The following is a 14,516-nucleotide window of genomic DNA, read 5'->3' on the forward strand; positions in this document are numbered from 1 at the left end:
GAGTCTGGAACTGAACGCTGTTGTTGTCATTGAGTTGTGATTCATATGTTGTATTCAGGACAGCTGAGAGAAGGAAAAACTGTTGTGGTCCCTGAAGTGTTGAAATTAGCTGCTGTCGTCTCTGCTGTTGAAGCAGGTGTAGCACTGGCTGGTTGTTTGTTCAGTGGTTTCTGTAGTAGTGACGACGGGGGCTTCAGTTGTTGGACTTGTCGTCCCATTCAGTACTGCCAAAGCACAAGTATAAAACCATGTAGATTGAGAGAAACAATAATCTGTACAGTAGTAGTCAGCAGATTTTATGTACAGTTGGCCTTGTCCATCATTATGCGTCTGCACAGTCATTATTACCAATCCATAATTTCAGAAGGTGCCGGGAACAGAACCATTATTAACCTACTATGTACAGTAAACCTTTATAATGATACGAACTGGAGACTCAACAACAATGGAAACGCACAAAGAAACATTCTCACCACAGAGTGTCTGTGAGTGTTTTCATGTTTGTTAAGGGTCTTAGGGTGAGATTTCAGGCAACAGTTCACTTACCAACTACTTGAATGGAAGTGGACACAACAGTGAGATTGAAGGTGTTGTTGGGATTGGACACAGCACTTGCTAAAGCTGTTGCGACATCGCTAGCCTGTGGGGTTTCTCCAGGTGCAGCAAGGTCATTGAACTCAATTGCCAGGTCTACTTTAGTAAGAGTTGTGTTTGATGTGACAAATGGGCTGCACAAAACAGAAGAACATTTCAATGACATCATATTGATAGTCGTGAATCATATGTGCAACTGATCCATGAACTGGGTTCCTTTGCAATAAATCACTTATGATAGTGGTGAATAGCACAAAGAGAGAAAACCAAAGTCATTCAAGGGCAAGAACTCAAAGTCTTACCTGAATTCTATGACATAGGCATAGATGAAAGTAATATAGATGTGGCTGTAGACAGAGTCCACCTGAGGGAGGAAAGCAGACAGGAAATTAGAAACATATTAAAATGTTTCACTATTTACATTCAATAGTCAAGATTTTCATGTTGAAGTCATCCACTTGGCAAATATAAAGCCATTTGTCCGTTTTGACATTGTACTCACAATTCGTACAACTTCTCTTTGGAGAGTCTGGAACTGAACGCTGTTGTTGTCATTGAGTTGTGATTCATATGTTGTATTCAGGACAGCTGAGAGAAGGAAAACTGTTGTGGTCCCTGAAGTGTTGAAATTAGCTGCTGTCGTCTCTGCTGTTGAAGCAGGTGTAGCACTGGCGGTTGTTTGTTCAGTGGTTTCTGTAGTAGTGACGACGGGGGCTTCAGTTGTTGGACTTGTCGTCCCATTCAGTACTGCCAAAGCACAAGTATAAAACCATGTAGATTGAGAGAAACAATAATCTGTACAGTAGTAGTCAGCAGATTTTATGTACAGTTGGCCTTGTCCATCATTATGCGTCTGCACAGTCATTACTTACCAATCCATAATTTCAGAAGGTGCCGGGAACAGAACCTATTATTAACCTACTATGTACAGTAAACCTTTATAATGATACGAACTGGAGACTCAACAACAATGGAAACGCACAAAGAAACATTCTCACCACAGAGTGTCTGTGAGTGTTTTCATGTTTGTTAAGGGTCTTAGGGTGAGATTTCAGGCAACAGTTCACTTACCAACTACTTGAATGGAAGTGGACACAACAGTGAGATTGAAGGTGTTGTTGGGATTGGACACAGCACTTGCTAAAGCTGTTGCGACATCGCTAGCCTGTGGGGTTTCTCCAGGTGCAGCACGGTCATTGAACTCAATTGCCAGGTCTACTTTAGTAAGAGTTGTGTTTGATGTGACAAATGGGCTGCACAGAACAGAAGAACATTTCAATGACATCATATTGATAGTCGTGAATCATATGTGCAACTGATCCATGAACTGGGTTCCTTTGCAATAAATCACTTATGATAGTGGTGAATAGCACAAAGAGAGAAAACCAAAGTCATTCAAGGGCAAGAACTCAAAGTCTTACCTGAATTCTATGACATAGGCATAGATGAAAGTAATATAGATGTGGCTGTAGACAGAGTCCACCTGAGGGAGGAAAGCAGACAGGAAATTAGAAACATATTAAAATGTTTCACTATTTACATTCAATAGTCAAGATTTTCATGTTGAAGTCATCCACTTGGCAAATATAAAGCCATTTGTCCGTTTTGACATTGTACTCACAATTCGTACAACTTCTCTTTGGAGATTCTGGAACTGAACGCTGTTGTTGTCATTGAGTTGTGATTCATATGCTGTATTCAGGACAGCTGAGAGAAGGAAAACTGTTGTGGTCCCTGAAGTGTTGAAATTAGCTGCTGTCGTCTCTGCTGTTGAAGCAGGTGTAGCACTGGCGGTTGTTTGTTCAGTGGTTTCTGTAGTAGTGACGACGGGGGCTTCAGTTGTTGGACTTGTCGTCCCATTCAGTACTGCCAAAGCACAAGTATAAAACCATGTAGATTGAGAGAAACAATAATATGTACAGTATTAGTCAGCAGATTTTATGTACAGTTGGCCTTGTCCATCGTTATGCGTCTGCACAGTCATTATTACCAATCCATAATTTCAGAAGGTGCCGGGAACAGAACCATTATTAACCTACTATGTACAGTAAACCTTTATAATGATACGAACTGGAGACTCAACAACAATGGAAACGCACAAAGAAACATTCTCACCACAGAGTGTCTGTGAGTGTTTTCATGTTTGTTAAGGGTCTTAGGGTGAGATTTCAGGCAACAGTTCACTTACCAACTACTTGAATGGAAGTGGACACAACAGTGAGATTGAAGGTGTTGTTGGGATTGGACACAGCACTTGCTAAAGCTGTTGCGACATCGCTAGCCTGTGGGGTTTCTCCAGGTGCAGCAAGGTCATTGAACTCAATTGCCAGGGCTACTTTAGTAAGTGTTGTGTTTGATGTGACAAATGGGCTGCACAAAACAGAAGAACATTTCAATGACATCATATTGATAGTCGTGAATCATATGTGCAACTGATCCATGAACTGGGTTCCTTTGCAATAAATCACTTATGATAGTGGTGAATAGCACAAAGAGAGAAAACCAAAGTCATTCAAGGGCAAGAACTCAAAGTCTTACCTGAATTCTATGACATAGGCATAGATGAAAGTAATATAGATGTGGCTGTAGACAGAGTCCACCTGAGGGAGGAAAGCAGACAGGAAATTAGAAACATATTAAAATGTTTCACTATTTACATTCAATAGTCAAGATTTTCATGTTGAAGTCATCCACTTGGCAAATATAAAGCCATTTGTCCGTTTTGACATTGTACTCACAATTCGTACAACTTCTCTTTGGAGATTCTGGAACTGAACGCTGTTGTTGTCATTGAGTTGTGATTCATATGCTGTATTCAGGACAGCTGAGAGAAGGAAAACTGTTGTGGTCCCTGAAGTGTTGAAATTAGCTGCTGTCGTCTCTGCTGTTGAAGCAGGTGTAGCACTGGCGGTTGTTTGTTCAGTGGTTTCTGTAGTAGTGACGACGGGGGCTTCAGTTGTTGGACTTGTCGTCCCATTCAGTACTGCCAAAGCACAAGTATAAAACCATGTAGATTGAGAGAAACAATAATATGTACAGTATTAGTCAGCAGATTTTATGTACAGTTGGCCTTGTCCATCGTTATGCGTCTGCACAGTCATTATTACCAATCCATAATTTCAGAAGGTGCCGGGAACAGAACCATTATTAACCTACTATGTACAGTAAACCTTTATAATGATACGAACTGGAGACTCAACAACAATGGAAACGCACAAAGAAACATTCTCACCACAGAGTGTCTGTGAGTGTTTTCATGTTTGTTAAGGGTCTTAGGGTGAGATTTCAGGCAACAGTTCACTTACCAACTACTTGAATGGAAGTGGACACAACAGTGAGATTGAAGGTGTTGTTGGGATTGGACACAGCACTTGCTAAAGCTGTTGCGACATCGCTAGCCTGTGGGGTTTCTCCAGGTGCAGCAAGGTCATTGAACTCAATTGCCAGGTCTACTTTAGTAAGAGTTGTGTTTGATGTGACAAATGGGCTGCACAGAACAGAAGAACATTTCAATGACATCATATTGATAGTCGTGAATCATATGTGCAACTGATCCATGAACTGGGTTCCTTTGCAATAAATCACTTATGATAGTGGTGAATAGCACAAAGAGAGAAAACCAAAGTCATTCAAGGGCAAGAACTCAAAGTCTTACCTGAATTCTATGACATAGGCATAGATGAAAGTAATATAGATGTGGCTGTAGACAGAGTCCACCTGAGGGAGGAAAGCAGACAGGAAATTAGAAACATATTAAAATGTTTCACTATTTACATTCAATAGTCAAGATTTTCATGTTGAAGTCATCCACTTGGCAAATATAAAGCCATTTGTCCGTTTTGACATTGTACTCACAATTCGTACAACTTCTCTTTGGAGATTCTGGAACTGAACGCTGTTGTTGTCATTGAGTTGTGATTCATATGCTGTATTCAGGACAGCTGAGAGAAGGAAAACTGTTGTGGTCCCTGAAGTGTTGAAATTAGCTGCTGTCGTCTCTGCTGTTGAAGCAGGTGTAGCACTGGTGGTTGTTTGTTCAGTGGTTTCTGTAGTAGTGACGACGGGGGCTTCAGTTGTTGGACTTGTCGTCCCATTCAGTACTGCCAAAGCACAAGTATAAAACCATGTAGATTGAGAGAAACAATAATCTGTACAGTAGTAGTCAGCAGATTTTATGTACAGTTGGCCTTGTCCATCATTATGTGTCTGCACAGTCATTATTACCAATCCATAATTTCAGAAGGTGCCGAGAACAGAACCATTATTAACCTACTATGTACAGTAAACCTTTATAATGATACGAACTGGAGACTCAACAACAATGGAAACGCACAAAGAAACATTCTCACCACAGAGTGTCTGTGAGTGTTTTCATGTTTGTTAAGGGTCTTAGGGTGAGATTTCAGGCAACAGTTCACTTACCAACTACTTGAATGGAAGTGGACACAACAGTGAGATTGAAGGTGTTGTTGGGATTGGACACAGCACTTGCTAAAGCTGTTGCGACATCGCTAGCCTGTGGGGTTTCTCCAGGTGCAGCACGGTCATTGAACTCAATTGCCAGGTCTACTTTGGTAAGAGTTGTGTTTGATGTGACAAATGGGCTGCACAAAACAGAAGAACATTTCAATGACATCATATTGATAGTCGTGAATCATATGTGCAACTGATCCATGAACTGGGTTCCTTTGCAATAAATCACTTATGATAGTGGTGAATAGCACAAAGAGAGAAAACCAAAGTCATTCAAGGGCAAGAACTCAAAGTCTTACCTGAATTCTATGACATAGGCATAGATGAAAGTAATATAGATGTGGCTGTAGACAGAGTCCACCTGAGGGAGGAAGGCAGACAGGAAATTAGAAACATATTAAAATGTTTCACTATTTACATTCAATAGTCAAGATTTTCATGTTGAAGTCATCCACTTGGCAAATATAAAGCCATTTGTCCGTTTTGACATTGTACTCACAATTCGTACAACTTCTCTTTGGAGAGTCTGGAACTGAACGCTGTTGTTGTCATTGAGTTGTGATTCATATGTTGTATTCAGGACAGCTGAGAGAAGGAAAACTGTTGTGGTCCCTGAAGTGTTGAAATTAGCTGCTGTCGTCTCTGCTGTTGAAGCAGGTGTAGCACTGGCGGTTGTTTGTTCAGTGGTTTCTGTAGTAGTGACGACGGGGGCTTCAGTTGTTGGACTTGTCGTCCCATTCAGTACTGCCAAAGCACAAGTATAAAACCATGTAGATTGAGAGAAACAATAATCTGTACAGTAGTAGTCAGCAGATTTTATGTACAGTTGGCCTTGTCCATCATTATGCGTCTGCACAGTCATTATTACCAATCCATAATTTCAGAAGGTGCCGGGAACAGAACCATTATTAACCTACTATGTACAGTAAACCTTATAATGATACGAACTGGAGACTCAACAACAATGGAAACGCACAAAGAAACATTCTCACCACAGAGTGTCTGTGAGTGTTTTCATGTTTGTTAAGGGTCTTAGGGTGAGATTTCAGGCAACAGTTCACTTACCAACTACTTGAATGGAAGTGGACACAACAGTGAGATTGAAGGTGTTGTTGGGATTGGACACAGCACTTGCTAAAGCTGTTGCGACATCGCTAGCCTGTGGGGTTTCTCCAGGTGCAGCACGGTCATTGAACTCAATTGCCAGGTCTACTTTAGTAAGAGTTGTGTTTGATGTGACAAATGGGCTGCACAGAACAGAAGAACATTTCAATGACATCATATTGATAGTCGTGAATCATATGTGCAACTGATCCATGAACTGGGTTCCTTTGCAATAAATCACTTATGATAGTGGTGAATAGCACAAAGAGAGAAAACCAAAGTCATTCAAGGGCAAGAACTCAAAGTCTTACCTGAATTCTATGACATAGGCATAGATGAAAGTAATATAGATGTGGCTGTAGACAGAGTCCACCTGAGGGAGGAAGGCAGACAGGAAATTAGAAACATATTAAAATGTTTCACTATTTACATTCAATAGTCAAGATTTTCATGTTGAAGTCATCCACTTGGCAAATATAAAGCCATTTGTCCGTTTTGACATTGTACTCACAATTCGTACAACTTCTCTTTGGAGAGTCTGGAACTGAACGCTGTTGTTGTCATTGAGTTGTGATTCATATGTTGTATTCAGGACAGCTGAGAGAAGGAAAACTGTTGTGGTCCCTGAAGTGTTGAAATTAGCTGCTGTCGTCTCTGCTGTTGAAGCAGGTGTAGCACTGGCGGTTGTTTGTTCAGTGGTTTCTGTAGTAGTGACGACGGGGGCTTCAGTTGTTGGACTTGTCGTCCCATTCAGTACTGCCAAAGCACAAGTATAAAACCATGTAGATTGAGAGAAACAATAATCTGTACAGTAGTAGTCAGCAGATTTTATGTACAGTTGGCCTTGTCCATCATTATGCGTCTGCACAGTCATTATTACCAATCCATAATTTCAGAAGGTGCCGGGAACAGAACCATTATTAACCTACTATGTACAGTAAACCTTTATAATGATACGAACTGGAGACTCAACAACAATGGAAACGCACAAAGAAACATTCTCACCACAGAGTGTCTGTGAGTGTTTTCATGTTTGTTAAGGGTCTTAGGGTGAGATTTCAGGCAACAGTTCACTTACCAACTACTTGAATGGAAGTGGACACAACAGTGAGATTGAAGGTGTTGTTGGGATTGGACACAGCACTTGCTAAAGCTGTTGCGACATCGCTAGCCTGTGGGGTTTCTCCAGGTGCAGCACGGTCATTGAACTCAATTGCCAGGTCTACTTTAGTAAGAGTTGTGTTTGATGTGACAATTGGGCTGCACAGAACAGAAGAACATTTCAATGACATCATTTTGATAGTCGTGAATCATATGTGCAACTGATCCATGAACTGGGTTCCTTTGCAATAAATCACTTATGATAGTGGTGAATAGCACAAATAGAGAAAACCAAAGTCATTCAAGGGCAAGAACTCAAAGTCTTACCTGAATTCTATGACATAGGCATAGATGAAAGTAATATAGATCTGGCTGTAGACAGAGTCCACCTGAGGGAGGAAAGCAGACAGGAAATTAGAAACATATTAAAATGTTTCACTATTTACATTCAATAGTCAAGATTTTCATGTTGAAGTCATCCACTTGGCAAATATAAAGCCATTTGTCCGTTTTGACATTGTACTCACAATTCGTACAACTTCTCTTTGGAGATTCTGGAACTGAACGCTGTTGTTGTCATTGAGTTGTGATTCATATGCTGTATTCAGGACAGCTGAGAGAAGGAAAACTGTTGTGGTCCCTGAAGTGTTGAAATTAGCTGCTGTCGTCTCTGCTGTTGAAGCAGGTGTAGCACTGGTGGTTGTTTGTTCAGTGGTTTCTGTAGTAGTGACAACGGGGGCTTCAGTTGTTGGACTTGTCGTCCCATTCAGTACTGCCAAAGCACAAGTATAAAACCATGTAGATTGAGAGAAACAATAATCTGTACAGTAGTAGTCAGCAGATTTTATGTACAGTTGGCCTTGTCCATCATTATGTGTCTGCACAGTCATTATTACCAATCCATAATTTCAGAAGGTGCCGGGAACAGAACCATTATTAACCTACTATGTACAGTAAACCTTTATAATGATACGAACTGGAGACTCAACAACAATGGAAACGCACAAAGAAACATTCTCACCACAGAGTGTCTGTGAGTGTTTTCATGTTTGTTAAGGGTCTTAGGGTGAGATTTCAGGCAACAGTTCACTTACCAACTACTTGAATGGAAGTGGACACAACAGTGAGATTGAAGGTGTTGTTGGGATTGGACACAGCACTTGCTAAAGCTGTTGCGACATCGCTAGCCTGTGGGGTTTCTCCAGGTGCAGCACGGTCATTGAACTCAATTGCCAGGTCTACTTTAGTAAGAGTTGTGTTTGATGGGACAAATGGGCTGCACAGAACAGAAGAACATTTCAATGACATCATATTGATAGTCGTGAATCATATGTGCAACTGATCCATGAACTGGGTTCCTTTGCAATAAATCACTTATGATAGTGGTGAATAGCACAAAGAGAGAAAACCAAAGTCATTCAAGGGCAAGAACTCAAAGTCTTACCTGAATTCTATGACATAGGCATAGATGAAAGTAATATAGATGTGGCTGTAGACAGAGTCCACCTGAGGGAGGAAAGCAGACAGGAAATTAGGAACATATTAAAATGTTTCACTATTTACATTCAATAGTCAAGATTTTCATGTTGAAGTCATCCACTTGGCAAATATAAAGCCATTTGTCCGTTTTGACATTGTACTCACAATTCGTACAACTTCTCTTTGGAGATTCTGGAACTGAACGCTGTTGTTGTCATTGAGTTGTGATTCATATGCTGTATTCAGGACAGCTGAGAGAAGGAAAACTGTTGTGGTCCCCGAAGTGTTGAAATTAGCTGCTGTCGTCTCTGCTGTTGAAGCAGGTGTAGCACTGGCGGTTGTTTGTTCAGTGGTTTCTGTAGTAGTGACGACGGGGGCTTCAGTTGTTGGACTTGTCGTCCCATTCAGTACTGCCAAAGCACAAGTATAAAACCATGTAGATTGAGAGAAACAATAATCTGTACAGTAGTAGTCAGCAGAGTTTATGTACAGTTGGCCTTGTCCATCATTATGCGTCTGCACAGTCATTATTACCAATCCATAATTTCAGAAGGTGCCGGGAACAGAACCATTATTAACCTACTATGTACAGTAAACCTTTATAATGATACGAACTGGAGACTCAACAACAATGGAAACGCATAAAGAAACATTCTCACCACAGAGTGTCTGTGAGTGTTTTCATGTTTGTTAAGGGTCTTAGGGTGAGATTTCAGGCAACAGTTCACTTACCAACTACTTGAATGGAAGTGGACACAACAGTGAGATTGAAGGTGTTGTTGGGATTGGACACAGCACTTGCTAAAGCTGTTGCGACATCGCTAGCCTGTGGGGTTTCTCCAGGTGCAGCACGGTCATTGAACTCAATTGCCAGGTCTACTTTAGTAAGAGTTGTGTTTGATGTGACAAATGGGCTGCACAGAACAGAAGAACATTTCAATGACATCATATTGATAGTCGTGAATCATATGTGCAACTGATCCATGAACTGGGTTCCTTTGCAATAAATCACTTATGATAGTGGTGAATAGCACAAAGAGAGAAAACCAAAGTCATTCAAGGGCAAGAACTCAAAGTCTTACCTGAATTCTATGACATAGGCATAGATGAAAGTAATATAGATGTGGCTGTAGACAGAGTCCACCTGAGGGAGGAAAGCAGACAGGAAATTAGAAACATATTAAAATGTTTCACTATTTACATTCAATAGTCAAGATTTTCATGTTGAAGTCATCCACTTGGCAAATATAAAGCCATTTGTCCGTTTTGACATTGTACTCACAATTCGTACAACTTCTCTTTGGAGAGTCTGGAACTGAACACTGTTGTTGTCATTGAGTTGTGATTCATATGTTGTATTCAGGACAGCTGAGAGAAGGAAAACTGTTGTGGTCCCTGAAGTGTTGAAATTAGCTGCTGTCGTCTCTGCTGTTGAAGCAGGTATAGCACTGGGTGTTGTTTGTTCAGTGGTTTCTGTAGTAGTAAAGTTGGGGGCTGCAGTTGATGAACCTATTGTCAGATTCAATACTGCAAAAAGCACAAGGATCAAACCATGTACTGTAGATTTAGAGGAATGTTATGTTCAGTTGCCTAAAGTTTTGCTTATTCTTGGCATCTTGGACTCTTTTATAATGCAGTACAAGCATTGCCTCTGTTGAACATGTTACGGTATGCTGAACAAATCACTCTGCTGTTGGACCAGTCTGGTAAATTCTGATTTTCAATTTCAAATAGAATAAAACAAAATTACATTTATTTTGAGTGTCTTTTGAGTTTTATTGATTTCAGTGGTCAGGTTTACTACATTTAATTTTTGAATTAGAGATAAATTGTTGCTTTGACTTAGCTTAAGATAAGTAAAGCCACTGAATTCTTATAAATGTTTTTCAATAAGGTAATTATTGCACTAAATGTAATGTTAAGTTTTAAATTCAGTTGTCTAGCATATAAGTTGATGCTAATAAGGATTTTGAGTTAACTGAACATTGCATGTAGTGTATTGAACTCAAATACACATAATACGTTTGACCAAATTTGCTTGACGGCTCACTGAACTAGTGTTTCTGCATACAGTTGGGTAAAACTAAATAAGTGAAACAAACTAAAACAAATATTTCGCTGTATTCTGACTGTAGATGATTTGCTCTTATTCCAATAATAATCACAGGTAATTAATGAAATTGCTTCTGCAGTTCATAGATATTAGTCAAGGGGGGTTCGTAAAGGTTTGATGTGTTTTTTATGTTCATGCTGTGATAGGAAAATGGCTTATTTGCAACATCTGATCCCTCAAATTACCCTCAATGCAGCGGAGCGTCTGTTATGACATGCCCCGGCTTCAGCTTATCCATTCGTTTCCTAATGGCCCACCAAAACACGAGCACCAGCTCTAACAGACACTCTCTTTCCCTTTACTTTAAAAACTGACATATGACATATAAATGACTGATTTTTTGATTATGTGATATTGTGTCGTGGGCAAAATGACAATAATGAGATACCAACATTGTTTTTTCAGAAATTAAAATTGAAAGACTGCCCCCATGGAGACAAAAGCAGTGTGAGGTGTGTAGCACCTTTCACTTATTTATTGTTTTAAAGCCACATAGGAGGTGTCTCATGCCTTTCCCCATGGTTACGTATACATAATATGTAAATGCTTATTTCCCACCTTGGCTGCACCAGCCAAAGAGACTGTTAAGAACATCTGATTCATTTTTATGAATTGCAGTAGAAAACATCATGGAATGCGAATGCACATGGCTACTGTACATTTAGCACCTTGTCCAACAGCTGCTTATTTCGGTTTTAAACTGTCATAACTTGTAAATACTACTATACTAAATACTATAATCGTCTGCCACAGTTGACCAGCATTTCAAAGTCTTTGGGATCCATGTAACATGTTGATGTTGTCTTGTGGGCGAAATGATTATAACGAGACGCTGTCTTGCCAAAAGGTAAAATAAAATTGACTGCTCCCACCCAGACTCGAATCCGGGTCAAAAAGCTTTAAGGCCAGGTGTGTTAAACACTACACCACCCAAGTCTTGATCAGCAGCCATTCTAGAAGAGCCCATATAACACAGTTAACTACAGTGTTTTAGGACCTGACATTACGTTGTTCTACGAATACTGGAGTTCATCCAAAACTGCTATGACAACAACAAATGTGGATTTTCCTGTTGTAGTTGATGCTCCAATTTCTGTTGTCAATCAGTTTTGACAAACCAGTTGTACTTGAATCTTGTGCTCTTGGCCTACAGTAGCTGTTGTTAATTTGCCTGAAATTCTGCTTTGGGTAACATCTACGTATAGCAGCAAGCTCATTTTTTAAACAGAATAATGCAATGCATTTAAGCCTAAAATAATTTCAATGACAAACTTACCAAAAATCATCAGCAAAATTGAGAAGACTGATCCAGTAGCCATTCTCTGTTATTAAACATATAATATTTGATAATACAGTTAGTTTTTAACATATACAGACAAAGATCAAACATTCATTTATATGTAATACTTGGTTGTATATTAAAAATTACTTATTATTTAATTAGACTTTAAACATGATGGTGATATATGGTATGACCATCCTATATTGGATGCATATATGGACACAATATATAGTGTATGATTTCAGCTTTAACCTTTCATTCAACATTAAGTTGGGGTTGCTTGTTCGAAGGAGTATGAGGAGGGGCTGGCTCACGACCAGGACCCCTAAACTTGAACAGACCTGTTCCTGTAGAAAGAAAATGAATCACCAAGTGTATATAAGTATCACACTTATGTCAAGGGTGACACAAAATCTGCCTTTGGACCTTGAGACCTCTTCATACCAAACATCCTACAAATGAGATAGATCTGAAGCTTTTCTGTAAGAATCAATGTCTATAAGAAGCAATATGCTTACAATGACATATCAGATCTCATTCCCAGTTACCACAAACGATGGGTTGCACTTGTTTCACTTTTTCTACAAGTACTCTGTTTTAATAGATAAAAAAATGTTAGTACATAGATGTCCCTGATAATCTAACAAATTCGCAAATGTTTCTACATTTACAGTCTATGGAAATGTCATACTGCAGTATATATCTCCATTAAACATATGCCTTAGCACATTTATTGCCTAGAGCAATAATAACAACAATTGCAGTCCAAAGTCTGCTTAAGCAGGAAAATGGGTTAGTGGTGTCAGTCATCAACTTTATTTATCCTATACCTCGCTGGTCAGAGATCATCTTCACTGTCATTAATTAACATTAAATATTTTTCAATCATTTTAAATTGTGCTATCTAACCTGTGTTTGGAGCAAACCAAAAATTGCTTATTGTAACATCATTGTGCAGTCACATCTTGACAATGTTTCTATAGGACTGTAGACACAGTAAAAGTGAGTTTTAAGAAACGTAAGTAAGTAAGTAAGTAAGTAAGTAGCCGTGATATAGACGTCCAGGACAAAGATTTGGTTTGCAAAGAAAAAGCTTGATTTCCTGGTGACCTATTACTTCACTTGTTTTTATTACAGGTAAATATAGATTTACCTTATCATTTGTTAAGGTTCAGTTACATATCACAGTAGTATTTTTTCTAGATTTTGTATGCTGGTCATGGCTAAAAGTAGGATGATGGTAGGATGGAAGTCAGGTAATTAATGACCTAGACCTTTTGGAAAATACATGTCAAGGAAGTCAAGGAAATACATAGCAGCATTATATTCCCATACATGGAGGACAGTGGTTATTCAAGTTGGAAAACCAAGGTCCATAGTCCTTTTATGTTGTGTTCTTAACACTATATAACACTATATGCACCTGGTAGGTTAAGATTTCACAAAAAATATATCTTTAGATAAGAGAGAAATCGCAATACTTTAACTTTAACTACAGTTTTATTATAAATAAATTTAATTTGAACAAAACACACTCACCCTAGAAAATAGTTTTTAAAAAAAGTTCTTCAGGTCTGCAGTACTTAAGAACATCCTTTTGTGCTCCAGCTCACTGCACATCTAATGCAGTGTCACATATTATGACTATATTTTGCTGCAGGTAAAATCATGTGACCCGATAATCAGTAAGTCAGTCAGAAAAGACAACGCCCAGTCAGGTGCAGATTCAATGACTTTATTGGGTCTATTCCAAGGCATACTTGACTGCTGCTCTAAAACACTAGCTGACACATTGGCTCAGAGACACATAATTGTGCATCAGTACTTGGCTAATAAAAATTTGGAGATTGCTAGTACCAACAATTGAACAATTACATCAAATTATTCCCACCATAATGCGCAAAAATGTCAACACAAGAGTTTTGGGGTTTTGTTTAACCAGAGCACAAAACACATCCAAATATTTTTTTCTGTGATACAATACATTGATGGTTACTGCTACTGTACTGATGTATTACTTAAATAAATATTGGCACACTGTATACTGTACATTTCCAGCTTTGGTATTTAGATGCATTGCTGGTTTTTGTAAAACAAACATTTTCTATATGTTATTCGGTAGTACATATACAGTGCAGGCCATTGTTTTTTTCTCTCTATTATAATTTTTCCATTGGCAGCTGACAAAGCACTTGTTTAAAACATTATAATTAAAGACATTAAAAGCCAATGAACAATGTCAAGCACCCTGTGGGCGTCATCAAGTAAAATTCCTTTCTGTTAGGTAACTTCAGGCCACACACTTTTTTTGCAACTATAATGACACTACCAAAGAACTCCAGAAAATGTGATTTGACACAACAGAAATAT

General features: G+C 39.0%; 1 long non-coding RNA gene across 1 annotated transcript; it reads right to left on the reverse strand.

Moving 5' to 3' along the window:
• Window positions 1–10,050: 10,050 nt before the first annotated feature.
• Window positions 10,051–13,799, reverse strand: LOC129603497 (uncharacterized). The gene is made up of 4 exons (XR_008693397.1): window positions 13,686–13,799; window positions 12,399–12,493; window positions 12,141–12,186; window positions 10,051–10,278 (listed from the first exon to the last, which is right to left on the reverse strand). It is a non-coding gene; the product is annotated as an uncharacterized LOC129603497 (long non-coding RNA).
• Window positions 13,800–14,516: the final 717 nt, after the last annotated feature.

Source organism: Betta splendens, chromosome 2, assembly GCF_900634795.4.
Source record: "Betta splendens chromosome 2, fBetSpl5.4, whole genome shotgun sequence".
In the NCBI taxonomy this organism is placed as follows: Eukaryota; Metazoa; Chordata; class Actinopteri; order Anabantiformes; family Osphronemidae; genus Betta; species Betta splendens.